At 39.0% G+C, this 22,785-nt stretch overlaps 1 protein-coding gene across 8 annotated transcripts in view; it reads right to left on the bottom strand.

The window, feature by feature from the left end:
- The window catches only part of COL8A1 (collagen type VIII alpha 1 chain), a 155,472-nt gene that overhangs the window by 78,807 nt on the left and 53,880 nt on the right, over positions 1–22,785 (bottom strand). For 4 of the 8 annotated variants that reach the window (XM_063661502.1, XM_063661501.1, XM_063661506.1 and 1 more), the window contains one exon: positions 22,148–22,317. The exons of the other annotated variants lie outside the window; for them this stretch is intronic. The gene's annotated coding sequence lies outside the window, so the exon portion shown is untranslated. The remainder of the gene's footprint in view (positions 1–22,147; positions 22,318–22,785) is intronic. 8 annotated transcript variants of the gene reach the window in all.

Here is a 22,785-nt window from a genome sequence, read left to right as displayed (position 1 = left end):
TCTTTTTCTCCTCCTCTCTCATCAGAGCCACAGGCTCCTGGCATTCTGTTTTTATATAGGAAACCAGATTAAGTAAAACAGCTTCTTCTGTAAGATAAATCCTCCAGTGGCCAGCCTGGGGCAAGTTGGCTCCTCTTGTGCAACTACATACTCAATAGAACACTGTTAAAATTTCTTTTAATTGTATTTTTTTCCACAAATCCATTCCCAGAGTTTATAATACTCTTAAACGGTAAGCCAAGCAATTACAGTGGCAACTTTATTGAAACAATACCACTGCTCCTTGAGAGAAGGATTAAACAGGGCTCACGACAGCCGTCTGGCAAGGTGCTTAGCTCACCAGAGGTTGCCCAATGCCCAGGATCAACGGCTGAAAGAATGCTTTAGAGGGAAGGCACTGAACGTCTTACTGATGCAGGTTTCAAGTAACCTTGCTGTAAGAGTTTGTAGCTTTGTTCCATAGAAGCTCGTGGATTCTGTTTTAGGAGGTGCTAAACCAATTGCCATTTAACAAGTGTGAGCTTTACTGGTTTCTCTTCTTCTTAATCTGTTGCTTGAGGGAGCATCTGGCATCTAGCAAGTTCTTGGGGTAGCAAAAATAAGACTGTGTCCTGTTCTAATTCCATCTTAAAACTTAAAGAGGCTGCACGTGGGGCATGAGAAGACTAAGTGGTGGAAGGTTGAAGGGGTTGTTCTTGGTTAAGTTCAATGTACTTCATGACATTAATTCTGGCTTTATATTTACTACTTGTGTGAACATGGGCAAGTTACTTGAATTTCTCTGTTCCTCAGCCTCCTTATCTGTAAACTGGGGACAATAAGAAGAAGTAACTCTCAGGACTTAATCAGGATTAACTGAGATAATGTTTGTAAAGCACACAGCAGAGGCCTGACACAAATCAAGGACTACATGAATATTAGCTACTATTATCAGAATTTTTGTTACTCTTTTCCACCTTGCTCACATTGCACAAGCTGTACTCAACTTTGTGAAAACCTTCCTTTCTCTACATTTGAGTCTATAAAAGACTTGAGATGACTTTCTGGCTCAAATGTAGAGAAAAAGAGAAATGTAGAGAGAGAAAGGCATCTCAAGTCTGTTATAGACTTCAGTTGCCTTTGTGGCTCAGTTTTCCCAGTTTGCCTGAAACTGAGGGGTTTCCAGGGATGCAAGACATTCAGCAGTAAAACAAAGAGAGACCTGGGCAAGCCAGGGTGATAAGTCACCACTCCACTTTTGGAAAGCTTCTATGTCTGTCTAATTCCCAGTTCTGGGATTTCTTCCTTAGACTAAGTAATCCTTCAAAAAACAGCCACTTCTGAGGCTTTTTCAAATTCACCTTGTTTCTGGAAAATCTTTAGCTCTTTCCTTTTATGCCATCATCTCTGCAGATATGGGGCAGAAAAGGAAGTGTTGTGTTTCATACGCCAAGAGAAAGTCATATTTGTTAGGCATCCTCAGCTGCCTTTGGTTTTCAATTCAGGGCCTATAAATCATGAGCCCGGATGTCCGACAGGCTGGGAGGTGGACTGTGGAAAAGAATCACGATAAACTGAAATGACTTTTTGCCATTGGCTTGGCCAGCACACCTTGCCAAGCGGTTTTCCCCTCAATTTTAAACAAATCAGTTTTATAAAGGAAATGTACTCCATATGTTGCTGATGCCTTTATCCTCAATTCACAAAAATGCCATCTTCTTAGAGGGGTAGAGTTTCCAGGAATTGTTTGGAATCTTTTTCCTCAAAGAAAGTACCACTTGAACAGTCACAAATAACTAAGTTTCTTTTCATGGTTGTTGGTGAGGATAATAACACCTGATTTTGGTTTCTGCCACAAATGGCCCCAAATGCATTCTCTTCTAACCTTTTAAAACCTTTCATTTCAAAGTATGACTTTATTGCTTTCCAAGGACTACAGGTTTTCTGTTTTGCTCACTTCCAAGTTTACCTGGATTTAATAGAGGTCAACAAAACCCTGAAAGGCTCAAGTATTTTTATTAGTGGAAAGAAAGTCACAAACCAAGAGTATTACTTCTATTTACTGATAGCATCAAAATGCTTTTTTTCCCCCCACCAGCATTGGTTTGGTAGACATAAATTAGGAAGATAGAGAGGTAGAAAATATTATCCCTGTGTTGCTATTTTTGTAAAATCATTCTGTTAATGATTTTACTTAGTTTGACCTTATAATTCTCTGATTTCCATATACTCTCTCTGTACTCTCAAAGTAAAATTCACCTTTTTCCTATGATTGCGTCAATTTACTGCTAAGCCGTGATGTGACTCTGTTTGTCAATGGTCTGAGGACCAGATAGGCCTGAAATCCTTTGCCATTTATCAGTTGGGGCCCCACTCCCACATCCCCCAGGTGTTAGGTCACCTCCATTTGTTTGTCTGGTGAGAACTGGCTTCGTTTTCTAAGGCTGGAGGCCAGATTGGTTCAACACCAGAATAGGAACCTGGAACTGACACTGGTTTTGCAGATGTGCAAAAGAATCCCAGGAGTTTTGAAAAACGAAAGGCGAGAAAGGGTTTTGAGAAGAGAAAAGAAAGGGTTTTCAGAAGACTGAAAACAAAACAATTAATCATATGGTGACTATTACATTTGTTTCTATTAGTGACTTACTTTCCCTGTGTTTTCAGACTCTGGTTCAATTCCCTTTTTATGTAACTACTGAATAATGATCACATTTTGGGGGGGCTTTCTCTTGTTTGTTGTTTCTTCAAGTCTGAGGCTTTCAAATTGTCTCCTTACTTCTAAACTAGAAAAGCAAGTGATTTCATATGTGAGATAATGAGGTGAAAAAGCAGGACTGACCACTGTGAAGATTTGCAATTGAAAAAATAATTTAGAAAATAGCCTTGGAATTGTCACAATAAATTACCTATAGTGATAGTTTTTTCAAGACCCTCCCCTCCACCATTTATAGTTTGAGAAAGTATTTGCCTTTTGGTACCCATTAAGAGTTCCAAAATGGTGGATTTCATCACCTTTGGGTAAGGCCCTGGAGTGGAGCCAGAAATTCCATCAAGAAAATAAAGTATATATTTTTTCTACCTCACATTTACCTACTTCTTCAAGATATTATGATTTTAAGCAGAAGTTTCCAGATTCTTAATAGTGCAGGGAGCATTGACCTGGGACTCATATAATCTGATTTTGGATGTTAACTTTACCACTTAGCCATTTGTGTGAATGTGGGCTAGTGATTTAATGTCTCTAACCCTGTCTCATCTATAAAATTGGAATAATGATAATAATATTAATAACACACATGCCTGGTCCACATGTTAGCACACCTGTGCCTGGCACAAACATTATTATTAACAGCCAACAGACTGGCTGCTCCTCCCGACCGTAGCTGACCAAGTGGATTAAACTCATGGAAGGTTTGTGAAAAATCTCTTTCTTTATGCTTGAATTTCCACAGCTTCAGTTCATTAAATGCTATTTGGAATTTTGCTTATGGGCCACTGGCAACTTAGCTTAGTTTAACAATATCCCTTTTATTTGGACATAACTGACATTCCTTAAAATATACATAACTTTATTATTTTTCTGTATTAAATCCTCCTATTGGTGCTTGGAGGGGATGGAGATAGTGGAGTGGGCTTATGTTCTATGCCCTGTGGTTTTTGCTGTGTCACAACCTGTTCCTCCCCATGATGCCATTTCCTTTGTGGGCGGGGCAAAGAGAATATTTGGTGAGTAGCTCAGGCAAAAGTGTGGGAAATATCCCAGTTCCATGGATGACAGTGTTGCTGCTCTGCTCTGGGATTCCCAGGTCATCTTTTTCTAGTTTAACATATAACTCAGAATTTTGTTTCAGCGATACAACCTTTTTAGTGTTAAATATGTGTGCACATGCACACATACGTGCATGCATACTCTTGATGAAATGCAGAGTTAAATGACATTTGAATGAGTGTATGGTTTAAAAAATTTATACTGGCTATTTAAATAGCAAGTATCGTTCTGAGATTCCCCTGTCGCCTCCAACAAAATAAATAGCCTGATAGCTAGGTTCTCCTCATACATGAGAAGAAGGGAGTTGGCTCTTAAAAGGAATTTCCTTATGCGTCACTATCTCTCTTTAGCTGTATCTTGATAGGAAAATTCTTTGCATCTTAAGCTTTGTTCTTAAAAACGTTTCAAAGAACATTACACCAAAACACTCATCTTCTGGGCAGAAATTAATTTTAATCACTGATAATGCCTCTGTTGCTATTCACAATATTGATGTGATCACACAGGTCAAACCAAATAGATATGGGGTCAGATTCAATATGGAGAGGCATGTGACATTCTGTGGGTACTAGTTTTTGGCTAAATTCTTCATAGAAACATCTTTTGATTGCTTTATTGCCTTCTTTAAAAAGTGGAGTGAGATTAGTTCCTGAAACATGGGATTCCTTTTAAAAAATAGCTCTGCAAAATTTATTTGCTGTAATTTGGGTCAATAAATATTTATTGAGCACCAACTGTAAGCCAGAGGCTGCCAAGCTTTGAAAACCCAACTGTGTCCCTGTACTGAGAGAGTTTATGTTCTAATGTAGAAGACAGACATTAAAAAGGTCATTACCAGTATGATGCAGGGTTAGACAGGGACTATGGAAGCGTGGAGTGTGAGACTGAACTCAGTATAGAGCAGACGTTCTCCAACTTTCATGTGTATGTGAATCTCATGGGAGTTTGTTAAAATTCAGGTCCCTAGGCCCTGGGTAATTCTGATGTGGGTGGTCCACAGGCCACATTTGGGGAACACTGTTATAGTGGGTCAGGGTAGGCTGCCTTGAGAGTGAACAAGGTTGAAAGGATGAGAAGGAGTTGCATTTCTAACTGGTGGTTGGAGGACGAGACGTCTAGGCAGACAGAAAGAGCACAAAGGGCCAAGGAGGCCAGAAGGGCAGGCTACATTCCTTGGTCGGGGCGGGGCTGGGGGGTGTTAAGCCTGCTTGTCCAGGGGCAGAGCCTTGGTGTTGTTGCTTCCAGGGCTTAGTCTAAGGAAGGTAACATTTAGGGTTGCATTCTCAGGTGAGCATTTGGAAAGCAAGGCCTAGTTTTCCAGGAAATACTTCCTAATACCAAAAAGGAAAGAAAAAAATAGAAAGAAAGAAAAGTATGCACCCCGGGTCTAATTTCACCCTCAGACTATTCCCACTACTGGAAATGAAGTGGTTGGAAAATGCCTTTATAAGCAAAATTTGGTGTTATAATTAGAAAATTATCTCTCCCTAGAACAGTTTGTGAAATTCTGCCGTGAGGTGTCAACAGGTCCTTGTGGGGCCCTGTCCAGCAGAGATCAACTAACATGTAAAATACAACAGGGTTCCAAGAAAGCCACTGTAAAATCTCAAGTATGTGAAGGAGTTTGGTGTGCTTGCCAGTATGGTTTTTCCGAAAAAGAAAAATTCTTCAGAGATCAAAGAAGGGCGGAGGAAGTGGGCTCCAGCCTCGGGTGGAAGGTTTTATCATCAGAATAATTCAAGCTGGTGATTTTCTGGCAAGGCAAGCCAATGGGCCAAGTTAGAGAAGTGAGTGTCTTAGCTTTTGATGTGGGGCAAAAAGGAATGGAGACCCAACAGTGAAGGAGAAATGAGGAATTAGGGACAGGCACTCCCCCTGAGTTATGTCTCTGACCACAGTCTGTCTTGAGGCATCTGGCATCTTTTTCAGTTTCCAGTTCTAGGACAGAACTCACTCAGTGAATGCACCCTTGGATGCCTGCTCACCACATAAGCAGTGATGTCTTTGAGAAGTGGTTGAGGATGATGTAGGGGTAGCACCATAAACACTCTGTGATTTTCCCTTAATTTTTTTTAAATGGAGGGGAAATCATGCTAAACCAAAGAAAAAAGAAATCAGACACAGTAGTCTCTGGAATGTGTGTTGTTGAAGGGTGAAGGATGAGGCAAAGAAGGTGCTGGATGGAGTTCACAGCTAAGAGGGGACCTCTGGAGTAAGACTTTTAGGTTCAAATCCTAACTGTCCCACTTAGTGGCTGTGTGATTTTGAAGCGGTCACCTAACCTCTCCCTGCCTCTGCAAAAAATAAAAAATAAAAAATAATAACAGTATCTGTCTCATGGGGTTGTTGGTGGGATTACTTGAATGAAACGTAAGGCTCTTAGAGCAGTATCTGCACATTGTGCTCAATTAAGGTTAACTATTATTTTATTAAACATATATACATGGACAGAGACTAGCAGGTTTTTAATATTATTACTTTTCTTACTTGTTTTATTTATTTTATGTGTTTGTTACTAGATGGCATTTTCTGCAGTTTTGTCTCTGGAAGTGCCCCAAGTTTGGCAGGGCGTGGGCCCAATCATGTAGATCCTCTGTCTTCCCTAAACTCTTACCTAGCGAATGGGGACCAAAATCAAGAGGACACAAGGGACAGCCCAGTGACCTTTTCCTAAACACACCTGCCACGCTTGTCAGGGAGAGTTGAACACCTGCACTCCCTCGGGAGTGATGGCTAGTTACAGGCAGAAGCAAGGAGGACAATAGTTAGCTAACTGAGGCTTTGAAGCTCCTTAGTTTTACCACTAACATGAAGCAGACAGCTCTTTAGTTGGATGTGAAGTCAAACCAACACCTGGTGCCCTCTGAGGGCTTGAGAGCCTGGTTATTCAGCCCAGAAAGTGCTGTACTGCACCTTTTCTCAGACCAGTGCAGCTCTACCCTCTTAGTGTGTTAGCAATGCTGGTGAGAAGTGGGTTAATTTAGTGTGTCTTTTGATAATTGAACATGTTTCTCTTATCACAGGGCCTGCTAGAGAGACCGGGGCCTTACCGGTGGCCTCCGTCTCACAACTGTACAGCATGTCTTCATACATATTCAGGGTATCCTCTTCACCATACTGCATTTCACTTTTCTGTCCTTAGTTCCAATTTAACTCATCTTCTTTACTTATTTTTCATCTATATTATCTTACTATGTTATTTGTGTCATTGTAAGTTGATCGAGATCCTTTCAGGACAAGGAGAGCTAAACATTTGAAAACATGTATATAAATCAATCCAAGGCACTGATCATCAAACTAGATTGGTGTAGCTCCTTTACTTACATTTAGCTCTCTTCCCGGGTGCTCTATGAGAATGTTCCTTTTGCAGTGATTTCAAGAAAACCCAATATTACTCATGAACAGTAAAGTTTATAAACCTTTCTTAAGTAGTTACTAAAATCTACCATTGCAGAGCTGTAAAGGACAGAGCTGCATTAATTATTTAGAAATGATATGAAAATATGCACATCAAGATCACTGAATTGATGTCATTTATGTTTTATAGTGAAGGCAGCCGACAAACTCTGGACTTAACCAGTCCTAACCAGCCAAGGAGTGAGAACTGTTTATTATGATCAAAGATAAAGGGCATTTGGTAACAACACAAGGCTGTCAGTCTGAAAACATGTTTAAAGTTTTGGAATTCTAGTGCTGGAACTCTTTTTAGGGTTTGGCAATGTTTCTCTATTTTTTCTTAGGAGAATGACTGCGTCAGATATGGTTAGCACTTTCTGTTTCAGAAAATGACTGAACATCCAGTTCTCCTGAGCTGGGTTCCAGGTAAGGAATAAATAATAGAAAAAAACCACTCTGGGAACAAAGCTGGTTTTCATTGAGAAAATTTCCTCTGCTTTAAAAAATAAGATTATGTTAGGAAAATAGAAGATCTGAACCAGAGATTAACATCCTTTCCTACTGTCAAAAGTTCACACTGTCACTATTTTTCCAGTACTGAGGAGGGCAGGCACAAACACAAACCTGTGTGGTCTTTTTTGCGGGGTGTATAGTGGAGTAGAGTGAGGTTGTACAGAAGGTGAGCTGATGTTGCCCTTTCCTTTTCCAAAGTGTGTATACAGGCTACATATTTTTCCTGACCTAACAGTAATTTATTTACCTGTCACTCAGTTCACTGTAGTTATAATTAAGGACCATACAACTTGGATCTTTTTCTAAAAATACCTAAGATATTTATGAAAGTGTAGAATAGAAAGATACAAAAATGTAATGTATGCTAAGAAAAAAATTGACATTTAAAAATAGGTATTATTATTTATCATCATATTTGTTCTATGCTGGGAAAATGTTAAACTTGGACGAATTAAATTAATAAAATAATTATTTATCTTTTATTGTATTCATTATGACTCCCCCAAAAAATATCATACCTGGGGGCAGGAGTTTATTCATCCCCAAAACAGGAGCAAAGTCTCCCTGCTTCTTATAAATAAGTGAACTTTTGAGATCTTCTCATTTTAGGAACACGAATCATTGTCTTTTTGTGCTGACTGTTATATAAATTAAGTGATCTGTCATGTATTAGAGTTTTATCAACCAGTATTATGATAGATATCTCTCTTGGAACCTTTAGAAAAATTGTACCATGAGGCTTTCTCAGCATGCAAATAATTCAAGTACAAAGACAGGGAGAGAAATAAATAAAATCAAGGGGTCTGCTGTCCCTTCTTCTGGATGCCAATGCTCTCTTTACATTAAGGCGAAGGCAGCATGTAAGTTCTAATAGAGAAAGAATACAAATAACCTTTCTATTTGCCACTGGGACGAGTTCCCAATGGCATAAGTCAGTAGTTAGAAGCTCAGAACATAGATTGCCTATAGAAACGGTGGAAATTGGACATTAGGCTGGCCCTCAGAGGCCTACTTGATTCATAACAGAGGCTCCATAAATTTGTTAAATGAATAAATTAACTTTTACATGATTCACTAATGTAGATGTACATCAAAACTACTTGGGGATTCGAATGGGAAACTGGGTTTTTGAATTAAATAACTCTACCATTACCTTGTTTTGTGGGGGCTGGAAGGAGAATAACATATAGGCCAGAAGAAAAGAAGGTGTAGAGAAAGTTATCATCTATTTCTGAGGTACAGAGTCACACCTGTCAAATTTGAAAGGTACATTTCTTGCTGGGCTCCTCTTCCGCCTTGCAATATGTTATTTCCCACACTTCTGGACATCTAGTCCCTTCCTGCTGCCCTACGTTGCCTGCTGGGAACTTCCCCTAGGACTGCCACCCTGTTCATGGGATCCATGTTCAAAATTGCCTGGCTCAGCCTCTCCTCTCTGAAATCAATTTAAACTCCTGCTTTATCAGTGGCTCTCCAAGTGGATGAAAGAAAGGAAAGCCCTTAGCACTCCTAGAGGTGCACTTTGTAAGACTTACAAAGTATGCACTTTATAAGACTCAGATTGGTACTTTGGAAGTGTAATAATGCAAAGTAACCCAGATTGTTCAGAGTCTGCAGGGCTTGGAGAATGGACCAAACCTGACAGCAGGATGGAGTGAGGACTCAGCGGGCCAGCGCTGGCAGGAAGCTGACCCCAAGACTGCTCCAAAGAGCAGGGGCTGCTACTCTGTGTAATTCGACCCTGATATTAACTACTATCTTTGCATATTTTTTCTTTTCAATATAAAAGATATAAGCCTTCACACCAACATGGTACATGTATACATATGTAACAAACCTGCATGTTGTGCACATGTACCCTAAAACTTAAATTATAATAAAAAAAAACAAAAAAAAAGATATAAGCCTTGTCCTTCTGACAAGGTTGTAAAATCTTTGAGTGTAGGAAAATCCTACGTGTGGTACTGCTTTTGCTTTCCCTTTAAAGTGTTAAGACACTAAATAGATTCTCTTTGAGCTGAATTTGGTTCTTGGTTATCTAGTGGGATTCATTCTATTCATTCAATTTTTAGACAATCTTTAAAAAAAGTGAATGAGAAAAAATCATTCTTAAAGTATTATTTTTAGTACATAATTATTTATGTATCTGTAGTTACATTTTACCTAATTATATATGCAAACATTTTACATAATTGTGTAAAAAGTACAGCTTTTTATTAACATTACACATCTAATTTTAAGGGTTCTAAAATTCTGGCACATCATGAAAGAAGCTAATTTAGTTATGCTTCTTTTTGTTTTAAGATAGTGTTCAAAACATTTAATGACAACTTTCTCTTAGAACTTTTGGCAACCAGGCATTGAATTAAAAAAAAAAACTGTAGATGAGAAGTGAGTAAAAAATATATTCACTGTGGAGAATTTCTTTATAAGTTTTAAGTAATTAGAGAAACACAGGTTGTCTAGGAGTGAGGGTTGAGAATCTTGAATGGGTAATATCAACAGAGAGATCACTGAAAGCAAACTTTGGTTCTTTCCACATGCTTCTTAACTTTGTGCTGGGCAGGCCTGGCAAAGAAATGTGCAAGGCCCTCTTCCAGTATTGCAGTTGACAGTTCTGGTAACCGAAACAAAGTCAATATGAAATTCTACTAATAACTCCGATATTACTGCCTTGTAATAGACTTTCTCCTTTTTAACAATGTGACACAGTCAAGTATTTCTGACTCATTATCTACAAAGTGCAACATGGTCTGTGAAATAATGGCAATAGAATGAGGAAAAATGATGTTTCTTCCCCCTATTAGGACAACCCCTAGTGGTCTCATTCCAATGATATTCGCATCAATTTTCCTTGCCTCTGCATTTAACGTCTTTCTTGAGGAGGGGTAGAGTGTAGAGGTTAATAGCATGACCTCCGGAGCCGGCTGCCAGGGCTGTTCTCCTGGCTCTGCAATTTAACATCTGTGTGACTTCTTTATCAGTTTTGTCATCTGTAAAATGGGAACAGCGCAAATCTCATAGCTTGTGAGACGTAAATCAGTTAATACAGCACCTGCATGTTTCCTTAGAGTCTAATCTAAACAGAGCAGCCAGACTGATTCTCTTAAAATATGACTCAGATCACATCACTTTTCTGCTCAACACCCTCACTAGTTCCTTATCTTCATTAGTGTGAAAACTAAGGTCTTGCTGATGCATTATGAGGTCCTGCATATTGAGGATTCCTCTTTGACTTCAGCTTCGGCCATTCTTCCCCCTTGCTTACTAAGCCCTAGCCTCACCAGCTTCCTTGCTTCAAACACACCAAACATGCCCCCCGTTCAAAATATTTGCATGGGCTTTTCTCTTGTCTTGAAATTCTTATAGCTCACTCCCTCATTTCCTTTAGGTCTTACCCTGAAGCCTTCCTTGACCATGTCTATAAAAAAGCAACTCCACCTAACAACACGTTTTCTTCAGCTTCCTATATTTTTCTCCACAGCACTTTACACCATCAGATACATTCTGCATATATTTATTTGCTTGCTATCTCTGACTACTTACTAGAATGTGAGCTTCATGAAGGCTCAGCAACTGAAACAATGCCTCACCCATAGGAGGTACTGAATAGGCATGTGTTGGATAAATGAATGAATTGATAAATGAATGAATAAAAGTACTTAGAATCGTACCTGACACACCTGACATTAGCTGTCATTGTCATCATGATCATCATCACTCACAGGAATTGAAATCTCCCCTGTATTGCCCCTGGAATATTAGTAGTCAAAAACATGTTGATTTAATTGGAAATGATAACTTATCTTTATTTATGTTCTCTTTGGACACTAGTCAGTCCTTAGCTACAGTTACTAGAGGCAACTAGACTCTAAGTGAATTTTGCTACTTATATTTTATTACATGACAATAATGGTTAAGACTTGGCTTAAGCAAAAGTGTGATGCAAGTTAAGTTCGGCATACTTCATCTGTCTTTTCTGCACTTTTCTTCCTTTTGTGGGCTTTCTGATACTCAGACCAAGGCTCTATTTCTCCCATTATGGGGAGAAGTGTCTTATAGACAAACTCAGAGTTGTTTTGTTAATGACTTTAAGTATCATTTCTCAGGAATGTTTAAATTTCATGACAGGGCACTAGAGAGGGTAATGCTTAGCCCGAAGTTCAGAATATCTAAGAGTGGATGCTGTTGATGTGTGGTAGGGCTGGGAGACAGTTAACAGAAGTCTTTCTATTGCCTTTTAAATAACATTATGAAGGAGACAACTTCGTAAGTTCATGCATAGTTAGTGGCTTATATTACCTCATTCTTCATCATAGGCTCCTTCTGAATAACAAAAATATGAGAGGGTAGAGGACAATAATGGGTCCCAATAATATCAAAGTGCTTTCTAATTAAGTTTTTCATTCTTTCATGTAAAACTTGAAATAGTTTTCCATATTATAACTATGTGAAAAGAGCATGGGATTGTGAATTAGAAGTCCTGGCCCTGTCTCCAATTAAGAAATATTAATATTTCCCTGAAAAGGCGTCAGTGAGGCATGCATGGAGGATGATCTTCCAGATCTAAAATTAATGATTTCTAGAGTTATATAACTCCAGAAGTTGGAAGTTGATAGCTGAGAGATTCAGAAACAGACTGAAAAAGGACTCCACAATTCAAGAAAATAATTAAACTACTTTCAAGAGGACAAAATTAGGAAGATAACACCTCTCACTCAATGAAACCTCTGCTTACTCTAATTTCCATTTTTGTACTACAGACTCTGGGGTTCCAAGAAGTGGAGGAGAATGCAGATCCCTGCGGGCATGTGTTGTGTCTCATTGATAACAAAATACTCCACTGCCAAAGGACATGCCTCTCTTTCTCTAGTAAGGAAAATTCTCACCCATTATGTGTAGGGGTAAAGCTTTCTAAGGGAAAGTTTGTACTGTGACCACCCATATTTTGTTTGGCTGTAGTTAGCACCATTATTTTTCTCCTTTCATGTTTTAAATGGGGTGAAATTTGCAAGCAGAAAGGAAAACACAAACCCAAGATCTTTTACTATATGTGTGTTTTGTGAAAAGTAAATGGAAACCAAATGAATTCAAGACTGATCTTTTTCTTAATAGACTAAACTAAAAATGAGTGTGTTTCCCAGTTACCTCAGCCAGGGCCTTGCTATGATTTTAGATGCTCTCTCAGTGAGCTGTGAGTGACCTCTGGTCCTTATCAGACGAAAAGAAATTCATGCTATTGTCTGGATATTCCTCTTGTTTTGCTTTTCATGTTGTAAACAACTCCTTCTGACCTTAGGAGCCTGATGCAAAATCATGAAGCTACCGGGGGAAGAGTGAGAAGGCCTATACGTGGGAAGCTACTAGAATTTTCCAAGTGTAAGACAGCCCACATGTAGAGACGGAACTTCCAGAAAATAACCAGAACGTGGTCCAAATGTCCAGCATACACATGGCCAGGGTGTGTGTATGTGTGCAAACACATGCATGCACACAACACAACTTAAAGGATGACTCAGCCATGTTTTGGTAGTGACAGCATGTCTAAGTCTGGGCCTTTCGGATTTCATAATCAGCTGATTTAAGAAATTTCGAAAACAGTCATCTTTTCTCTTGAGATTTTGGTAAAGGTGGTAAAAATGGAAAAAAGGCAGCCAAATGGGTTTGGCAGAATTAGGAGTATTCTTTCTGATTCTCAGTTTTGGTGGTTTGGAGGTTAAGCCCACTGAGACAAGTAAGTAACAAAGATGATATATGAAGACTTCTCTCCTCTCACAGTAGAAGGTGGTGAGAAACTTGCTGCTCATCTGAAAGGTGACTTCACGTACCAAGTGGGGCTAGAAGAGCGTGAGGGTGCATGTCTATGCGGTGGGAGAGTGAGCCTGTGACTCCCAGTGGAGTGTTTGTCTGTCTGTGCTTGTCCCTCTTCTGTGAGCACCAGCTGTGGAACCTGGAGCACACCATTTCATGCGAGTTCTTTTTTTTTCTTCTAAAAAAATTTAAAAAGCAACAGGATACACGTGCAGAACGTGCAGGTTTGTTACACAGGTATACGTGCATTTCATGCTATTTCATGCTCTGCATCTGTAAAAATGAGGGAGTTTCCACGAGGATCTCTGGGCTTTCCTGTGCCCTCGTACCTTGTTGTTAGCATCTTGGTTCTCAGAGCAGCAGTTTCTATATCGCTTGAGAGTTAGAAATGCAGAGTCTCCGGTCTCAGTCCAGACCGACTGCGTTGGAGTCTGCCTTTTCGTGACATCCCTAGATGACTCATGCGCACATTAGCACTGGGGAGGCACTGCTCTCTAATCTTGTTTTTTATTCATCTAATTATTTCATCAACAGTCAGGAATTTCAGCAAACATTATGAGCAGGACCCTGTATTAATTAGGACTAGACTGTTTGATCTGTACTTAAAATGTTAAAAAAGATGGTATGTTTGTGTAAGAGTGTGTGTGTGTGTGTGTGTGTGTGTATCTGTGTGTGTATGTGAGGTGGGGCGGGGGAGAGAGAGGGAGGATCTCAATATTTATTCAGAATGGAGAGTTTACTTGATTCTTAAAATTTTGTGATTAAAAAGTTTTAGCTCGGTTTTTTCCCCTTAGAATGGAAAATCAACTATATTTTTGGTTAGAATGGAGAAAGCCCTGTGCTCAGAGTGCAAATGTACTTAAGAAAGTAAAATAAAGCCTAAGAAAGAAATGTCTCTAAAAGGTCTTTGAGTTAAAGCTCTTAGATAATTTCTCATAGTATTATCTGGTGTTAATTATATCCATGTAAAATAACCTTTGATCACCTGTCTGTCCAAAGTGCAGTGCTAGGTTCTGCAGAGGACAGAAACATCATAAAATTCTATGATGTGAGCGCAGGAAGAGGAAGGTGGACAGATTTAGTCCCCCTAAGCTCCTCACTGTACAGATGAGAAGACTAAGGCAGAGGCAGGCTGTGATTTACAAGTCCAGTGTTTGCCTTTAGATAACCTAAAGTAAATGTTAATGAGGACTGGTTCAAATGCTGATGGTGTGAGTGGAGGAGAGTATACAGATGAGAGAGAAATGGCTGGAGTAGAGTCTCTAGAACTTGGACAATTCTTGGCTGTTGGGTAGTAGCAAAGTAGGGAAGTGGCTGTAGAGTTTGGATACATGTGATGGAGAGAATGGTATTTTAATGAACATATGCGGTGGGTGTGGTGAGAGGAAGTTTTAGTTTTGAATTTATCACATGGAGAAACCCAGGAGCTAGCCTATAACTATTCTACCAGTGGCACTTGTTTCTGCTTTTCACATCCTCCCTCATTTTGGTGGTCCTTCTCTACTTCTTCAAATTTGACTTATCTTCCGTGCTTCTATGGAGCATTCATTCCTTGTCTATAAAACTTCACTGTACTCCTCCTCTAATGCTTGGAGCTCACGTTATCAGCATCACTTTTGAGTACCTATGATATACAGCTGCAGATGATCTATTTTATTCAACATTAACACTGACATTCGTCATTCAACAGTCTCAGTCTCTCCCGTGGAGCATACATTCTAATAGGAAAGACATGTCATAAATAAGAAATATACATACAGTACATACACAGAGCAATTTCAGATGGTGATAAGTGCTATACAGAAAATCAAATACAGTGATGTGATGGAGCCTGGGGGCTACTATTGTATTAATTTTTTAATGGAGTGGTTTAGCTTCTAATTGTGTATGTTTTCTCTCTCCAACTAGAACATAAGGAAATTGAGGGCAGAGATCCAGCTTTCTGTTACTTTGGCATCCTTCATAATTTCCTTTCGAATCAGTGAATGACTTGAACACTTACTCTAGATCCTTCTCTGGCATCAATTCTGCTATTTCTCTTACACAAATATTTTTATTCTGAGCTGGCCAGGTAGCACTAGTGCTATCAGTAAGAAGAAAAATACACATTGTGGAAGACAGTGTGGCGATTCCTCAAGGATCTAGAACTAGAAATACCATTTGATCCAGCCATCCCATTACTGGGTATATACCCAAAGGATTATAAATCATGCTGCTATAAAGACACATGCACACATATGTTTATTGTGGCACCATTCACTATAGCAAAGACTTGGAACCAACCCAAATGTCCGTCAATGATAGACTGGATTAAGAAAATGTGGCACATGTACACCATGGAATACTATGCAGCCATAAAAAATGATGAGTTCCTGTCCTTTGCAGGGACATGGATGAAGCTGGAAACCATCATTCTCAGCAAACTATCAAAAGGACAGAAAACCAAACACCACATGTTCTCACTCATAGGTGGGAATTGAACAATGAGAACACATAGACACAGGGCAGGGAACATCACACACCGGGGCCTATCAGTGGGTTAGGGGCTAGGGGAGGGATAGCATTAGGAGAAATACCTGATGTAAATGACGAGTTGATGGGTGCAGCACACCAACATGGCACATGTATACCTATGTAACAAACCTGCACATTGTGTAGACGTACCCAGAACTTAAAGTATAATTAAAAGAAGAAGAAAGATACAATTTGGTATGAACTGGGTTATAAATTAGGAAGTGAAGAAGAAATGCTTGAATGTGTATCCACAAATTTTTCCAAAGAAATTGGTCTTCCAAGATGTAAGCAGGTGCACTGAATCTTGAGTATCTCATGTCTTTTAACTATCTTTGGTCAGTGAGAATTTGTAGTCCTCATTGTTAGAATTGTGTATTTTTCAAGCTAGAGTCACTCCTAGGTGCTGAAAGAGTCTCAAATCACCTTTTTAGTGCCAGAGCATTTTCAGTTAACTCCCTAAAACATGCTTTTATCTCAGCTTCCCCCATCTCTTTAGGCAATTCCAGCATTTTAAACAATTTGGTTGCTTTCCTTTTAACATCCTAATCTGACTAATTTAATTCTGAGTCATAAACTTATAAAGTTTATTAGCAGATCTAATCATTCCAAAGGTTTCTTTGTAGCAGCTACCCCTTTAATATCTCCTGTAGTTAACAGGAAACATTTGATAGCTCAAATATACACTCAAGTTCTTTGTGTTATTTTAAATTTTGTGTATATTTCAGGTGGGGATTATAGCAAATGGATTAAATTATGACATGCTATTTTTGTTAAATGTGAAAACTCAAGAAAAAAGTGGGTTTCAGAGGTTGATGGTGAAAGTATGACAAAGTAGATTTGAATCAGTTATACCTAAATCTGTTTCATGAATTACAAACTAATACCTCTATTTCTGAAACTTCGGTTACCCCCTTAAACTCTGGTAGTCAGAATCTGGTGTGAACATGGCTGGTTTTCATTTCTGTTATGATGGTGCATTAACCGCGTAACCCTGGGGACTGATGAATGGCTGCTCAGTGTCTCTTTGCTGGAGTGCTGGTAGATGGAATCTCCCACCAGCGGCTGGCTATATGCAAACAGGCCTCCGACATCTTTGGTGCTGTGCTGTCTGCCTGTCCCCTCAGGGGGATGTTCCCTCCAATCTGCTCTTCCATCTTTGGTTTCCCTCTTTGGCCCTGTTTCAAGCTCTCTTTCTGCCTTAGCTGCTGTTGGTTGCTCTAGGTGAAAATATCTCAACTGTCAGACTTGTCCTCTTTGGTCCAGGCTTCTCCTGGTAGGGGCCCCTGGCAGATCCTTCCTACCCTTGAGGATAGGACCTGGAGAAGCTCTAAATCCTGTTAATCTTGAGAATATTTGAAAGAAGTTATTCTTAAATATCCAGGAATGGAAAGTGCTACAGAAGTTGAAACTTTTGATATCTTCACTCTTTCTGTTTAGTGTATCAGATGTTAGGATAAACAATATTTAGAATTCTAGAATTCTAGAGTTTTTAATGAAAAAATGATTTACCTTTATACTGATCTAGCTGATACTCCTTACTTTGTTTTTTTAATTGTTTTTGAGATGGAGCCTCACTCTGTCCCCCAGGCTGGAGTGCAGTGGTGCAATCTTGGCTTATTGCAACCTCTGCCTCCCAGCTTCAAGCAATTATCCTGCCTCAGCCTCCTGAGTAGCTGGGATTACAGGCACCTGCCACCACGCCTGGCTAAGTTTTGTATTTGTAGTAGAGACAGGGTTTCACCATTTTGGCCAGGCTGGTCTCAAACTCCTGACCTCAAGTGATCTGCCCACCTCAGCCTCCCAACTTGCTGGGATTCCAGGTGTGAACCACTGCTCCCAGTCTGTTTTTTAATTCTTTAACAAATTTTCAGTGATTCTTATGTGCCAGGCTTGGGAGCAAGTATTCTAGATATAACGATGAACAAAACCTTTGGTTCCTGCTCTACAGAGCCTGTATTTTGTGCAATACATGTTAAAAAGAAGGAAAACAACAAATAAATGAATGATTAAAAATTGTGGCAATGCTATGATAGAAACAAAAGTAGGAGGGAGAGAGGACCAGGAAAGCAGGAAAAGAGAAGGAGGGAAAGGGAGAGAGAGAGAGAGAGAGAGAGAGAGAGTAAGAGAAAGAGGGAGGGAAGGAGAAGAGAGAACATCCAATCCAGCTGGTCTTCTGATTTTTAATTATTTTTATTTTTAATGGAGAAACCTGACTACTAACTGCAAATCTCACCCATGGTGGTGAAAACATTCTTCAGTTTTCTCTTGGAATTTTTTGATACAAAAAACAAGAGACCATGACAATTCAATTATCTTAAGACTTATGCTGGTTTATTACCAAAAATGGCTTTTAAATTGTTTAAAAATCATTTATGCTTTTCTCTTAAATTTTAACCATTTTCTTCTAATCTCTTAAGATTAACATGCTTTGTGGGGACCACTATGACTAATATAAAATACCTCTTGCGTAATTTTTATTTTGATTACATGTAGAAATGATAATATTTGAGAAATACTGACTAAATAAAATATATTATTGAAATTAATTTAACCTGTTTCATTTTACTTTTTAAATGTGACTGCTAGATAATTTATAATTATATATGTGGCTCTCATATTTCCATTAAGTAGTACTCCTATAGGATCTTGGTATGAAAATTTATTTATTATTTGGTTGGATTGTGGTTTAAGATGAGTACTCTTAACAACTATTACTAAACAAAAGAAAATATTTGGTCACAGAGGATGTTAATTATATTCCCTAACATCTGTCTTTTATAAGAGTTTACTGCAGCTTTTACTCCTGCCAGTAGTAAAAAATTTCTTGAGAACCAAGAAGGTATGCATTTTGCTCAGTTCTTAGCATCTTTTCATGCTGGACATTTTTATTATTTGGCTAAACTTTGTAAATCACCTAATCTTGTCACACTGAAGAATGCTGATCTATCAATAAAGCCCTGCAATCTTACATAAGATGAAGAGGTTAAGAACAAAGAATCCCTCAAAGGTACAAAGATTTGCAGGTAGCAAAGAATTGAAGAATGAGGAAGATAATTGATAATTTAGATTTATCAGGCATAAAACAAACACTGAAATTAACTTTTGATTTGACACATTTAGTTTGACAATTCTCTGATGTGATGATCATGTTAAATGCTATGAGGGAGAAGAAAAATATCATTTTCAAAACGTGTACATGGCACCATGCAGTTCTTTTTTTCTTTTCTTTTCTTTTTTTTTTTTTTTTTGAGATGGAGTCTCACTTTGTTGCCCAGATTGGAGTGGAGTGGTGTGATCTCGGCTCTCTGCAACCTCCGCCTCCCAGGTTCAAGTGATTCTCTTGCTTCAGCCTCCTGAGTAACTGGGGCTACAGGCACCATGACCAGCTAATTTTTATATTTTTAGTAGAGATGGGGGTTTCATCATGTTGGCCAGGCTGGTCTCGAACTCCTGACCTGAAATGATCTGCCTGCCTCAGCCTCCCAAAGTGCTGGGATTACAGGTGTGAGCCACTGACCCAGCCACTTTTTCTTTGCTGTAAGTACAATTATCTGTCGCATGATAGTGATATGTTTTGAGAAATGCGTCATTAGGCAGTTTTGTCACTGTGTGAACATCATAGAGTGTACTTACACAAGCCTAGATGGTAGAGCCTACTACACACCTAGGCTATAGGTATGGCCTATTGCTCCTAGGCTACAAATTTGTACAGCAAGTTTCTGTGCTGAATACTGTTGGCAATTGTAACACAGTACTAACTATTTGTGTATCTAAACATAGAAAAGGTACAGTAAAAATACGGTATAAAAGTTTAAAAATAGTATACTTGTATAGGGCACTTTACATGAATGGAGCCTGCAGGACTTGAAGTTGCTCTGGGTGAGTCAGTGAGTGAGTGGTGAGTGAATGTGAACACCCAGGACATTACTGCACATTATTGTAGACTTTATAAACATTGTATACTTTGGCTTCATTAAATTTGTAAACATTATTTTTCTTCAATAATAAATTAACCTTAGCTTATTATAACATTTCTTCCTTTTAATTTTTTAACTTTTTGAATCTTTTAAAATAACAGCTTAAAACAAACATTGTACAGCACTACAAAAATGTTTCTTTCTTTGTATCCTTATACTATAAGCTTTTTTCTATTTTTAAATTCTTTTATCTTTTTACTTTTTAGACTTTTCTTTTGTTAAAAACACAAACACACACATTAGCCTAGGCCTACACAAGGTCAAGATCATCAATATAACTGTTTTCCACACCCACATCTTCACATCTTGTCCCACTGGAAGAACTTCAGGGACAGTAATACACATGGAACTGTCATATCCTATGCCTTCTTTTGGAAAACCTGCCTGAGGCTGTTTTACAGTTAACTTTTTAAAATATATTTAGAAGGAGTACACTCTAAAATAATGAGAAAAATATGGTATAGTAAATACATAAACAATAGCATAGTCATTTACCATCATCAAATTTTATGAACTGTACATAATTACAAGTGCTATACTTTTGTTTTTATTTTTGTTTTTTTTAGACGGAGTCTCGCTCTGTCGCCCAGGCTGGAGTGCATGGCACAATCCTGGCTCACTGCAACCTCCGCCTCCCAGGTTCAAACGATTCTCCTGCCTCAGCCTCTCCAGTAGCTGGGATTACAAACACACGCCTCTCAAGTAGCTGGGATTACAAATACACGCCACCACACCTGGCTAATTTTTATATTTTGAGTAGAGACAAGGTTTCACCATGTTGGTCAGGTTTGCCTTGAACTCCTGACCTCAAATGATCTGCCTGACTTGGCCTCCCAAAGTGTTGGGATTAGAGGCATGAGCCACGCGTCTGGCCATGTGCAATACTTTTATACCACTGGCAGTGCAGTAGGTTTGTTTATACCAGCCTTGCCATAAACACCTGAGTAATATGTTGTGTTATGATGTTACAATGGCTACAACTTCACTAGGCTACAGACTTCAGCTCTATGGTGATCTTACGGAACTACTGTGATATATGCCGTCTGTGGTTGACCAAAACGTCTTTATATAGCTCATCACTGTATAGTACCTAGGACTTTTTCCCAGGCAAAACCTAGAATAGTCTTGAGGCAAATTGAAGAACACATTTGACTTGCTAAGGCCAAATGCAGTGTGATCAATTGTTCATTCAAATGGTTTTGTTACTCTTCCTGATTTTGATAGTACTAACTTGCCTTTTTTCTTGGTCACCGTCAGTGACAAGAATGAAAAAAGGAGTGGGAACAAAATGGAAAAGAAAAGATTGCCCCAAGGCAAAAGAGACTTGTTAACAGGGAATATACAAATGTCCATTAAACTCAATATTAGTTTAGATATGGCCATAATATTATTTTCTCAGCCTACTATCCATTTTTCTGTGGTTGTTTGAGATATACTTGGTTTTTGAGCTACAGAAGGTTTCAGTTGTTTTAGACAAGGTAAATGCAGGTTGCTGAGGAGTTATTGATTAAAACTGGGCTTGTGAGCATCCTGTACCATGGATGCATGTAGTTTCTGCCAGTATTCATAATTGAATTACACTTGGTGCTGGTGGTGGTTGTGGTTGGTGTGTGTGAGTAGGGGTTGGTGGTGAGAGACGGAGGAAAGAGGAGAGTAAACATCTGGCCCAAGTATTGAGGCTTTACTACCACCTGGAAGAGGAATGAGACACCTGTAACTCAATTCTTCTCTAAGTATCTCCAGGAATAACGTAATTTCATTAAAAAGTAGTCATTTTTAGGCTTAAAAAAGGGCTTTTCTGTAAGAAGAAAGCATTGGTATTCATTTGTTGTAACAGTAACACTTGGCAATTTAATCCTATCCCTTTGGTAACATTCTCTTGAAACGTTATCATAAAGCACACTGGAAAACTAATAACAAAATCTGGGTTCTGTTCCTAATTAGCTGTTTGGTTTCAGGAAATCAACTTTACCTCTCTGGGCCTCAGTTACCTCACCTGTTGAAAGAGAGGGCTTGGATTACTAGATGCTTTTTTTTTTTTTTTTTTTTAAAAAAAAAAAAAAAAAAGCTCACTGCTAATTCTTCCCTTAGAGTGAAGCCCCATGAGGGTGGCTGGGTGGCAGTGAGGTAGGTAGAGAGTGGTCTGAGGGGCCAGGAACAGAGTTAGCAAACCTGTGTACTGGCCCACCTGGGGATCTTATAAAAAGGCAGATTCTGGGGTGAGGCCTGAGTTTCTACATTTCTTCCAAGAAGATCCCAGGTGATGCTGATGCTGCTGGTCCATGGACCACACTTTGAGTGGCAAGATGCTAGATGAATTCTTCCCCAACTTTCTCATTCCATAGGTGAAACTGGATCCTAGAAAAGCAAAGTGATTTACCCAAGCTCACAAAACAGTTGGGTAGTACACCCTATATAAGAATTCATGGTATCATGACTATCAGTTTGATGACAATATCACTTGCTACATCTCTCATATGGCTTCTGCTGCTAAAAGCCATTTGAGGATGACATTTTGTGGTTCGCCTGTCTTAGGAGGCATTCTGGGCTCAGTATTTTGGCCACATTATCTCATTCACTTTCACAATTTCATCTCAAACCATATGCAGCACAGTCATCCGTTGGTATACCCAGGGGATTGGTTCTAGAAATTTGTGCATGCTCAAGCCTGCCATCAGCCCTGCAGAACTTGCATACAGGAAAAGTCAGCTTTTTGGTATCCTGTGAATGCTGAATTTTCAAGCTGTGCTTGGTTGAAAAAAATTCATGTGTAAGCAGACCCTTGCAATTCAAATCCACATTGTTCAGGGGTCAACTGTGGTTGTT

Source organism: Pongo pygmaeus, chromosome 2 (genome assembly GCF_028885625.2).
Source record: "Pongo pygmaeus isolate AG05252 chromosome 2, NHGRI_mPonPyg2-v2.0_pri, whole genome shotgun sequence".
NCBI lineage: Eukaryota > Metazoa > Chordata > Mammalia > Primates > Hominidae > Pongo > Pongo pygmaeus.
The sequence above is the reverse complement of the archived record's forward strand: the minus strand, read 5'-3'. Positions and strand labels throughout refer to the sequence as shown.